Source organism: Lutzomyia longipalpis, chromosome 1, assembly GCF_024334085.1.
Source record: "Lutzomyia longipalpis isolate SR_M1_2022 chromosome 1, ASM2433408v1".
NCBI lineage: Eukaryota > Metazoa > Arthropoda > Insecta > Diptera > Psychodidae > Lutzomyia > Lutzomyia longipalpis.
This window is the reverse complement of record NC_074707.1, coordinates 21,810,019-21,821,825: the sequence shown is the minus strand read 5'-3', so window position 1 is coordinate 21,821,825 and position 11,807 is coordinate 21,810,019. Positions and strand designations below refer to the sequence as shown.

The window sequence follows — 11,807 nt, the reverse complement described above, 5'->3', positions numbered from 1 at the left end:
CCCCTTCTATGCTTTTGCCCTCATACTCCATTGCATGTATATATAGCTGTTTCGATGTGAGTGAGTAGCTTTAACGGGCACGACGAAGGCAATTTCTGGGCCGAGACGGCTGCAGTGGGGTCTTCAAGTAGTACAACAGAGATACCACACTACCCAATGCATGTGCGAGAGAGGGAAGGAGAATTATGGGTAGGGCTACATCTCACGAAGACCCATGTTGGTGCGGAGAGACCGGAGAAACGTTGATGAATGCAGAATTATTGAATAGCATGACGTCACTGACGTCAAAGCCGCATGCGTTACAAAACGGAAAACCTCCCGTCGCTCTAGGTAGCGATTCAACATTACACGGTCGTCGAGCAATGAGAGACCGCTATTGCTTATCCTTACTGCCTGAACTACAAAAGTGGGAATGAGATGGGATTATAGCTACATACTGTGATGATGTAATTTGAGGAAAAATTATTCATCAAATAAAACAAAAAAAAAGTAGAACTATATATTTTGGAGGGACATGTCAAACATATTAATTATGTATGATGTACGAGTATATGCAATGTCAAAGTTGAAATTAACGTGACAGCAAAAAATTGCAAAATTAAAATTCTATGTGAAATGAGCGATTTTTTATTCAAACAAGTATGTAATATAGCATGTCTATTTTTATCATCACACAGCGCTACCATATCACCAGCAATAAAGTAAAAAATGATCATATGGCAAGGCAGAGATAAACACGACACACTCGTGTTTTTATTCTGATAAAATGTGTACATGGAGTTCGTAGTGAAAATTGCGTCTTGTATTATTCATCAATTCATTTATAGCTCTCCAGAGGGCGCAAAATGAGACAAAAAGCATTGAAAAAAAATCACGAATGTCGAAAGTTACATAACAAAATATTCCACATTGGCAGGCGAGGCATTTGCTTTGAGTGTGGTAGGATGTAAAAACGAGTCTGCAACGTCACGATGGGCTACTTGCCATGCACTACTACATCCTCAACATAGCGTCACACGAAGAGAGCCGAAAAATTATCGTGTGGTATTCGGAATATATATATTTTGTAATATAAATAAATACGTGTCCACATTTCCTCTCTCCCTCACTCCTCCCCCTTTCCATATGCTATGTACATATGATATAGTTATGTATGGATGACTATGCCTAGTTATGTTGACGTTTTCTTTACTCTTAAATTTACTTAATTAATTTGATTATTCATTCGTAAGTCACTTGCAGTCTTACTTGGTTGTAATAAGGCAAGGTCTTATGGTAGCCCCTTTATACGCTTTTAAATTTATACATATATAGGCAATGGTATATGAAATGTGAGTCATGGTGGGGTAAAATGGTATGGTAGGTAACCGAGAGAGATTCCTTCATGCACAGAAAAGATTCCCATGTGCCTCTTTCACGTTTACAACACAATATTCTAAATTTATACAGTTTCACTGGCTTTTTCGCCTCTTTTGCAGGTTGGAAGAAAATACACAAAGAACTTATTCGTTTCGTATATTCCCTTCAGAGCTCCTTGCTTTTCCTGCATTTTATTCTTCTTCAATAATTGCACTTTTTGTGGGTTTCTAAAGGAAAATCAAAGTTTACAATACATAAAATATGCCTAAAATTCTTTCTTTACTTCGACTGTAAATGTTTTGGTAGTCTTGGTTGTCTAACTAGGTAATTTTCATACCTAGTTCTTTTACAATTCAGCTTTACGAAAGCTCATTTCTAGGTTTAAGACTATATATAGCTTAAAGAACTAAACCGATATAAATTATTTTCTATAATAAATAAGGAAATGTTAATAAAAAAAGGTCCTACAACTTTTATATAGTAGGGCTGGTAGGTAGTAGACTGTTCAGACTTAATTAATAGATTTAAGCTTATATCAATTACTACAAAAACATAGGCAATTTTAGGCTTAACCCTAATAAGAATATTAGATTAGCATACAATATATGTACATTTTTTTAAAGTTTTAATGATGAACTCGGTTACTTTAAGTTTTAGTATTCTTTTCAAAAAACGCTGCGCTGCATTAGATTAGATAGTTATACAAATGCCAACCGTTGGCAAACATAAGTTAAGGAAAAAAACTCATAAAGAGAACAAACTTAAATTGCCAAAGCTTTTTAAGTCCTCAATAATAAAACGAAAAAAAAAGAATAGCCGACAATAAATTCAAGAGTTCCTCATATTCTGAATATCTTTTCACATAGGTATGGGTATCTGTGAACAGTTATAAGAGACAAGGAGTGGAAAATAGGATGAAGATAATAAATGAGGTGTGCTGTAAGTGCTATCGGTAACACGCGTGATATGTTATCAGAAGGGATGAAAAAAAACCTAAAATAAAGCTGTTTAAATATAAAGCTAACAATAGAGAAACTCTATGTAAGTTCTGATACTGCTAATCTTATCTGCTAAAGAAATAAACGAGATAATGGGGTTCTTTTTGGTGATACGCTGTCTTGGATACAATAAAGAGCCTCATTTTGAGAGTCTTATTTTTCACACTTCCCTGCTTTTCCTACCCACCTTAGGGCATTCACCTTTTCTGTCTAAAAAACTTTCCAGCTGCAACATTTTGTTAGTATGTATAAGATAGAATCAAGAACCCAAATGAGAAGATTCAATGCGGATGCATTTGGTGACCTCATTTTACTACAAAATGTTATTCTTTCACAACATCACCAACTGGAGTTCAGTAAAATATCTCCAAGGTGAGATGCTGGACGCGCTGATGTATGTTTCAATGTGAAATTTTACCTCGTCGTGACGACGATGATGGTGGAAAAGTATAGCGAATGAAGTGAAAAGTAATAGCGTGAAGGAGATTGGTAAGATGAGCAGACCATACCAAGATGGGTTAAAAAAAAAGAAAGAAAAATTCTTGAGTCTCGGAATCCGCGTCTTTCTTGTGCCTTTGAGGTCACACACCAGAGTCAAAAACGAGTTCCGAAAGTGGTCCATTGCTCTTTTCTTGGCTTTCCCCTTGCGGCAGACCCCGGTTCACCCTCCAACCTCTTAAAAATACCATTCTCTCTCAGGTGGATCAACTCTCAATCAACTTTCAATAATATTATTGGGTCGTATTAAGAATTCACAGCATAAATTTTCAAGTTGGCGAAAAGATGCAGAAACTATTCAAGAGTATAATGTAGGTTTTACTATTATAATTCGTCGTTGTTGTATCTTCATCGTATCAGGGTAACATAGGGCAAGCATTAAAACTAATTAAGACCTTCCTTATTGTCGAATCCCTAAAATCTATTAATTTTAGACAAAGAGCTTTTAAAATGGATAAGTACCAGATTTTTAATTAATTTTTTAGGGCGCTCTTTCAATTCCTCCCACCCACTAGCCGGAAAATCTTCTACTGTCCTATCTTCTTCTTAATATATAAAGCTGAAATGTTTGTCTGTCTGTGGTACATGAACTCCTCCTAAACGGCTGGGCCGATTTTGATGAAATTTGGTATGGGGGTAGAGGGGGTCAATACGAGTTGCAAGCGCTATATGGGATTCCGCTCCAACCCCCCTTTATAGCGCCCCCACAGAAAAATTGTTTTTTCCCATTTTCTACCTGCTGAAGGGTCAGATAACGGGATTTTTTTATTTTTAGAATTTCTCGGGGTACCGTATTATTCATCCCCCCTATTAATATACGCCCCCCTTTTATAGCTTAAAATGGTGATTGCTCACACATGATTGGGGGCTCGGGTTGACTAGTTCATTATGTATGAATGCAGCTTTAATTTACAAAATCCTTTACTTATGAACTTGCCAATATTATTAAAATATTTTTCAAATCACTCTTTTTTTTCCCTGTAACAACCGCTATTTTTAATAAAATTTTAATTATTTTGAACATTTGAGATTTTTCACATCTTCCCCGAAAATGAGCTATAATTTCAATTTCTGTTAATAACTAATTTAATCATTTTTTCTTGAATTATTCACATATAATTAGTAGAAAAGGTTTTGAAAGCATAAAAAAAAAAGAACTAAAGACGACTCTGAGTCACGCAAAGCTTTCGGGAAAGCTAAAAAATCGCATTTTCCTCTGATTGTGAGACAGATCATAAACTTGTTCTTGGTAAATCCGATAAAAATTAGAAAATATAGGTAGGTCCCATAGTAACATTATCTTTGAAGTTGGGCGCATGAGAAGAGATATGCTGAATATGCTCTATTGATTAATATTCAAAAAAGAAAAAAAAAGAAAAATTCTTCTTTCAGCTCTGTGTGCAACTCTCCAGAAGTAAAATTTATCCCGTAGCTATATAGAAGTATAGGATCGAGTACATGTAGCAGTTAGCTGCTTCGATGAGATGCTCTGCGCACACTCAATTCCTGGTAGCGAGTCCTGGCGGTTACCATGGTTCCGTTCTTGCCTGTGTATGGTACGGATATTACCCTCTCTTCCTGTGCGTCCTCTGTTGGTCCACCCACTCTCCTGACGTCGACGCGGTATGCTCATGGATCGATTGGAGTGCGAAGTTAGCCAGGGTCTGGGACGTGTTCCCGGAATTGAGTTGCGCGGGTGAGTGCCAAGTAAATGGAGGGTGGGGGTTTTAGATGAATTGTGTAAATGGGCCGCGGAAGTCTCCCCTCTTCGTCCGGAACTTGGGTGAAAAAAGGGAGAGAAAAAATGGTCATATGACACAGTAGAAAGATACTATAGGGTTGTGAAATGTGAGTGTATTTGTGCGCAGTGTAGGGTGAGTAAAATCAATATTTAGAGAATTTTCCACCCCGTCACACCCTCACACACAGGCACATAGCCAGGAGAAAGCTTTTAACGGGATAACATTAAAGTTTTCTCCAAAAAGGAAATCATTGACTTTTGCATGGTCAAAAATTAGTAGAAAAACATGAAATTTGGACTATTTCCATGTCTAATTTTATCAATTCCATATTATCAGGAAAATTCTTAATAAGTTATGTAATGTAATCCTTAATTTTCTTATATTTACATTTAGGAAAATTCACTTAACATCGTAATAGTAGATATTTAGCAGCAACAGTTTTCTTTTCATGTTACTGCCCACAACGTAGAATTTACTTTTTTCAATGAATTTTTGAAAGCTAATCGCTTTTATTTTCTAACGTTAGTTGTGGCTATTCCTTTTGTCTAGAATTTATATTAATTTAGTCTTCCTTCATTATAAAAATCAAAATCTCTTATTTATTATCTTTTATTTCTATGTGTATTAAAGTTATTATTATTATCATTTAGCAGTTTCGTTTTCGTAAAATGCCAAAAAAAATTATTTCCGATATAAAATTTACATAAAAAGAAGAATTTTCAGACCTTTTAAAAAAAACTTTAAACTTTAGAAGAGTTAGACTTAGAAGAGTCATAAGTTAGAAATGTCAAGAGTTAAAAAAAAGTCAAGATCTAGAGTTATAAAAGAAAACGTCTAACGTGTAAAGAGTTAAACATTCAAAGCTATTTTCAAAAGCTTATGTAACTAATGATAGAAATGTCAAACGTTCGAATTTTACGAATTGTCAAAGCTGATAATTGAACGCATAAAACGCCCCTTTAAATAGATTTCTAACTATGTACAACCCTGATTGAGAATATGGAGAATATTCTTCATAATTTTTTTCGTGCTTTCTTCTCTTTATTTTAATACATGATGTTTCGGAAATCTTTACCCCTTCTTCAGGACTAAAATACATTTCGGGGTTTTAGTCAGTAAAGTAAAAGTACATAACTTCATATTCGAACGGATAAAATATTATATACTTACATATTTCATTTTATCACATTACCCAACTGAACAACAATTGAAGGCAACGATAAGATAACACTGAAAGTATTTTTTTATCAGCCTCATGCTCGACTTACAATTATTCACGCCAGATATCAATTTGTTGTGTCATATTTTTTCCCTTGCTTATCGTATTTGGAGTGTGTATACATATTTCGTGTTTTATTGGAGCACATTGTAAGATAAGACTATCAACGTACATATACCTAAATATACATATACATATATGAGAAATGGAAAGAAAGTGATAATATTACTTACTGGGGGAAAATTAATATTTTACTTTTTTTTGGCAAGTATATGTGAGATTGGGACAAAAATGAATAAATGGGAATTTTTATTGTTATCACAAAGTTGATACGGTGTAATCTCATCATTCAGGAGTGCGATGTTGGAAAGACAGAAGACATTTTTTGGGCTTGTCATGTGATTAATTACGTTCGAACGTTAAATGAGTGATTTGCTGTGTTGTTTGCCACCCACTTAATCTAATCAAACACGCGATCATGCTATACTTTTATCAGCAAGTATGTAAGAAGATTGCCTCAAGATTGCCCAGTTGAATTACTCAAGCATCCTCGTGCTACAATCTTGTGTACAATCATTTTGGTTTTTCGTGACAATGTTGGAAAGCCCCATCGATTTTTTCATTTATTGCGCGTAAATGATCATAGAAAAGAATCTCTCAAAAATGTTTGAAATTCAGAACATGAATGGGCTCCACTTAAGAAACATGCTCTCAATTTAGTTATTATAAGATAAAGATTTGTTTCACGTTAAATTGCTTTTGAAAAGTCTCTATAATAAATTTTTTAGTATACTATACAAGCTTTTTCCCCTGGCCTTTTAGATTTATGTAACATTGCTAAGTAATAAAGTTTGTCGGTCAATTTGTACCAAATGAAATCTTCCAAAACGGCTGGACCGATCACGATGAAATTAATTATTGAGAACGTGGCCTATTTTGAACTTTTCAATGTCTTTTAATCTAATTTATTTGAAATCGATAAGGACTTAAACTTAGAAATTTATGGGATTAATTAGGGTATTTAATAAACTTTAAAATTATACCAAATTAAAATAAATTCAAGGTAAAAAAAATGTCGAAAAAGAAATTTATGCAAAATTTACCTAAAAACGGTAAAATTAGAATAACAAAAATTAAAATAACATATCTTTTCCAGTTAAAAGAACGTGTCGTATTCAGAGAAAAAATCTAATTGACAAAAAGAGTCAATTAAAATTAAAGAAATAAAAATCTTAGAACTAAATTTGATTTTTTTAGTTTATATACTCATATATATACTATACATATATAAAACCTAAATTATATGTAAAGCAGATTAACCATTCTGTAGATCACAAGTGCCTGTGGGGAAGATATACGCGGGAGACGGCATAAATTACATCAAGGCCTCAAGATGAGGTGGCCAATGTCTTGCAAACACTGGCAGAATGATTAAGCAAGTGAGCGTCGTAGAACGTGTTGTGGGTGCATAAAAGATGGAATTGTGTGACTCTCTGTACTGAGGAGTGTCCAATGTATGGGGTGCTGAATCCGTAAGACGTGATTAAAATAATTTCGGTGTCGCGTCACTCAAAATGGAATTTTAAATTGTTCAAATTTTCTCTATATGCCTTCCGTATACTACTCATGCAGAATCTCTTCGATAAGAAAAGGCGGATTTTCTTTTCAATAAAAGTTCTTCTCATAATGCAATTTCTATGAAGTCTTTGTATATTTCCTTGATGAGAAATTTCTGAAATTTCAATAATTTATGCACATTTTAATCTTCTTTATAATCCATTTAAATTTTTCTTTGAAAAGAAATTGCATTTTGCAGAATTATTTCAAGAAATTTCAGCAACAAAAAAACATGTCTTTAATGCTAAAAATTATAGTCCAGAAAAAATTTTCCTTATTAATTCTATTATAATAAACAAGTAAATGTTCTTTGTTCTAATATTTTTTGATTCTCTCTCATCCACTGGTAAAAATTACCGTCCGAATACATGCGGTAGAATTCTTTAAAAAAAAAACGTCCATCCGGTAGCATACCGTCAACGTTTCGACGGTGGTGTTGGCAAATGACAAGCATACATTGTGAGACGTCGCCAAAATTCCTTTGAGATTCATAAAAAAAATTATGCTTAGCCTCATATCGCATGATCCAAAAAGTGATCGGAGGCCCTAATCTGCGGATTATATTTGTCTAATATATCAGCATATGTAATTTAGGATATACATATAGCTCCAACATTTTTTTATAGTTTTTTAAAAACATTGGTATAAGGTGATCCAATTGATTAATCATTGATAATGTAAACTTTGGCGAGAACAAAATGAAGAAAGAATCACAGCTAAAAGACATAATACAGTCAGATATTGGTTAGCGTCACATCGGATGTACTCCTTTCGCTCGTTATTTTTAATGGGTGAAAAGAGTACGTCCGACGTGACGTTAACTAATACCTGACTGTATGTAGCAAATCTTTAAACATTGCAATAATGTTGTAGTTTGATTTTAAGTCAACAATTTCGTTACTTAGAGACCACATATGGGAGGCATTTTGCCCTAGGCCAGATTGTTCTTTTATGATTTTACTTGGCTTTGTGCCCGGAGGAAATTTGAAGTTACTAATTTTATAATTTTTTTTTTTAACAATGTTATTGTCTTTCTTTTTTTTAACTCAAGTATTATAAATTTAGTTATTCTTGGACATATGCCGAGCAATACATCATGCATCAAATCTACACAGCAAAATTTAAAGATGTCAAAATATTTTAAATCGCAAAATACTGTGCAATACAATATACTGTATTTCTTTTTTCCTCTTTTCAGACGGTCTTTCTGTTAAGACGGAGTCTCCGGCAACTGGTCGACGGTAATTTTTACCAGTAGTGTCAGTTTCTTCATTATATTTTCTCTGACTTAATTATTTTTCTTGTTTTTGGTTTTCATGTTATCTTTTGCTGAGACTTCATTAAAAAGCTAAAATAAATAATTTTATGATTTATTTTGTAAACTAGCGTGTGTACCGAATAAAACACTTGAACAAAAAACTATGCTTAGAAGCTTCTAAGTAAGATAGTTTCTATATTTTTATTCCATCTAATACCAAAAGGAATTTATTTGCCTTTTTTTTCGCTACAACTGTAATTCTAGCAAAGTGATCCCATTTCCTCGTATATACATACATATGTAGGTATCAAACGTACAGACAGCCTTTAGCAAAAAAAATCTCACTCTGGGGCTAAAGGGGGATGGAGGGTCGTGGTTGGACGTGACTTCCATAATACCAATGGTGTGAATGTTCGTAACTCTTGAGCTTGATATTTGCGTCAATACGTGAGCGGGTGGATCTTAACCGTGAGTCTGCAGACACACAATGACTAGCAAATAAAAGAAAAAAATATATAACATTTGGAAACTGAGAGGTGGTGAGAATTTTTATTTGTTTTTCTTTCTTATATTTCTAGAAGAAGAAAGTTTTTCTTGATGATGATCATATTGAAGAATATCAGAATTTATTGCTAAACTGAATTTAAAAATTTTAAACTTTTAAAGACAAAGTTAAGATGGGTTCCTGTTTCATCCCAGTTTAAAAGCGGTTGGATAGGACGTCTTAATAAAATTGGTCAAGACGGTTAGGTCCAACAGAACAACCTTGACGATCATAATCATTTATAGGTCGGTGTATAAAATTGATAACTCGTCATGTTATCAGGTTAAAAATGCGAAACCATTAACTTTTATTTAGCAATTTATTGGCCCATCTGACTTGATAACTTTTAAATGACCTTCAAAGGTGTGATTTTAATTTATCATATCAATTCGCACCACCTTAGCACATACCTATATGTTGGTACTTCGTTTAAACGGTGATAAAATAGAAGAAAGAGCGTGATTACAAAAATTACGCACGTATAGAATTTGTGATAAAGCAAAGGGAAACGCAATTGAGTAACATTTTAATCAGCTTGACGTTTTAGATACGGGGTTGAAATAACAATTGCCTGATGTTCCTTATCACACGCAATTAGCCACCTGATAATACTCCTCTTTCGAACATAAATGGTCTTTTTGTGCCCCCTCTACCTACACAATGTAACTACAAAGATTCACGAAAAAGGAAATATTTAAGATTTCTCTCCTAATTGATCCAAATTTTTTATGGAGCTTTTAAACCAATTTTAGACACATTTATACATCCAAAACTAATATTCTCAAGATTAACATCCACCTAATTTTATTTCAGAAGAGCCCCTGTGTCTCACATGAGGAAAATGGAATGATGGAAGCAATGATATGCAGAAAGAACATCTTTTCAAATATTAAAATTTATTAATTCATTTTCTTGTCTTTCATTTCCAAATATTTTGAAGAAATCTTTGATTAAACTTTCTATGTCTTTCTACTTTATAAATAAAATAACGTGATAGAGACTAAGAGTTGTGAGTGACTCAAGAGCATCCGGGAGCGTCATCAAAGTTTGTTGTATCAATTCAAAAGAATTTCTCCAGCCAAAATAGTATTCAGAACACTCAACATAGAAGCACGTTTCTGGTTAAATTCTTGGGATATACTCGGCGAGAGACGACGCATATTTCGTCGAGAGACTCTCACATGGGTTCATGGAGTATCAGAATTTTCTGAATGTTAATACCAGAGTGGAGATGATGGAGTGCTCATATTGATGCTAAATTTACTCATTTTCCAACATAAATTGCTCACAATGAATGAGTCTTTCATGTTGCTTCTGTAGCTTCAGTGTGGAAAATTTTTAGCTTCTTTCGATTTCTTTTCTTTCAAAACGTTCAGAATACTTTTCTTCTCAATTTTTTAATGCTGAAATCTCACTAATAAAGCAGAGCTTACAAACTACTGATTTCTCATGTCTGTAGGTCAATTTGGGAGAAAAGCTAAGATTTTTTTTTGATCTCTAATATTTATTTTCAAAAAAATATCTAAATTCTACAACATAAAATGAAATTTTTAACAAGTGAAAGCATATAATGTAGTAAAAAAAATGCTTCATGGATATTCCCCAATGAGAGGAACGCTATGAGATAAGAATACAAGACTTTGAGGGAAAGCCGGGCAGGAAATGTGGGTTCTACCGTTCTATGAGAGATAAACAAATGAAGTAAAAATAGTATAGGAAGGAGGCGATAAAAATTGTGTAGAAATTCTAAAATAAATACTATAAACAAGAAAGTAAGAGCAGAAAGAGGCGCGAATGAGCTTAACTCACTTAAGGAGCTGTGATTCTTTCAGTTTGCTGGCAGTTTAATTATTTTGTAGAATTTTGTGATTTTTATTTTGTCACAGCAACGTAATATAATTTGAAGAAAATCTACAATGATGGCGAATAAACTCCTTTAACCTAGCCTTTAATGCTTTTTTTTTTAAATCATTTTTTGTCTATCTTTTTCTTCCTTAGTTTGCACATTTTTTTCGTTTTCATTTTTTAAAATTATTTTTAAAGGCGAGAGATTTATTTGACACTGAAGAAAAGCCGGAGTTTTTTTTAATTTTTTTTTTTCATTAATAATTGATTTTCAGGTGAAAACTTTAATGGTAAATCGTTGAAAATTGGCATCGAACGTGTTAATTTTGATCAAATAACACGCATAATCATCGAATTTAAATCTCCCGCGGCACAGATGCAACCACCGGAATGTAGGCAATTGGCGGTATGAGTGAACCAGACCGCACTATCGTGTTATCTCGCTTACTCTGCTGGGTTTTCGCATTTTCCGGCGAATTTTCCGGCTGAGTGCAATTTTTGCACAGAAAGCAACTCCATGCTGATTAACAACAGGAAATTGGAATTTAATTTCTATAAAAAAATGCGAAAAAATGCACATAAAACATTCAGCTCCAAAAATTAAACCTTTCAAAGGTCACCTCATATGCGATGTGGGGTAATTTAGTAGGCGATTTTTGGACAAAAACATATGAAATGCATTGTATACAGTGAAAACTTGATAACGTCATATCTAATGCACTCTTCA

General features: G+C 33.6%; 1 long non-coding RNA gene across 1 annotated transcript; it reads left to right on the top strand.

The window, feature by feature from the left end:
• The first annotated feature begins 5,880 nt into the window (after positions 1–5,880).
• Positions 5,881–10,257, top strand: LOC129797068 (uncharacterized). Its single transcript, XR_008751302.1, has 3 exons — positions 5,881–5,965; positions 8,632–8,674; positions 10,049–10,257. It is a non-coding gene; the product is annotated as an uncharacterized LOC129797068 (long non-coding RNA).
• The last annotated feature ends 1,550 nt before the right edge of the window (positions 10,258–11,807 follow it).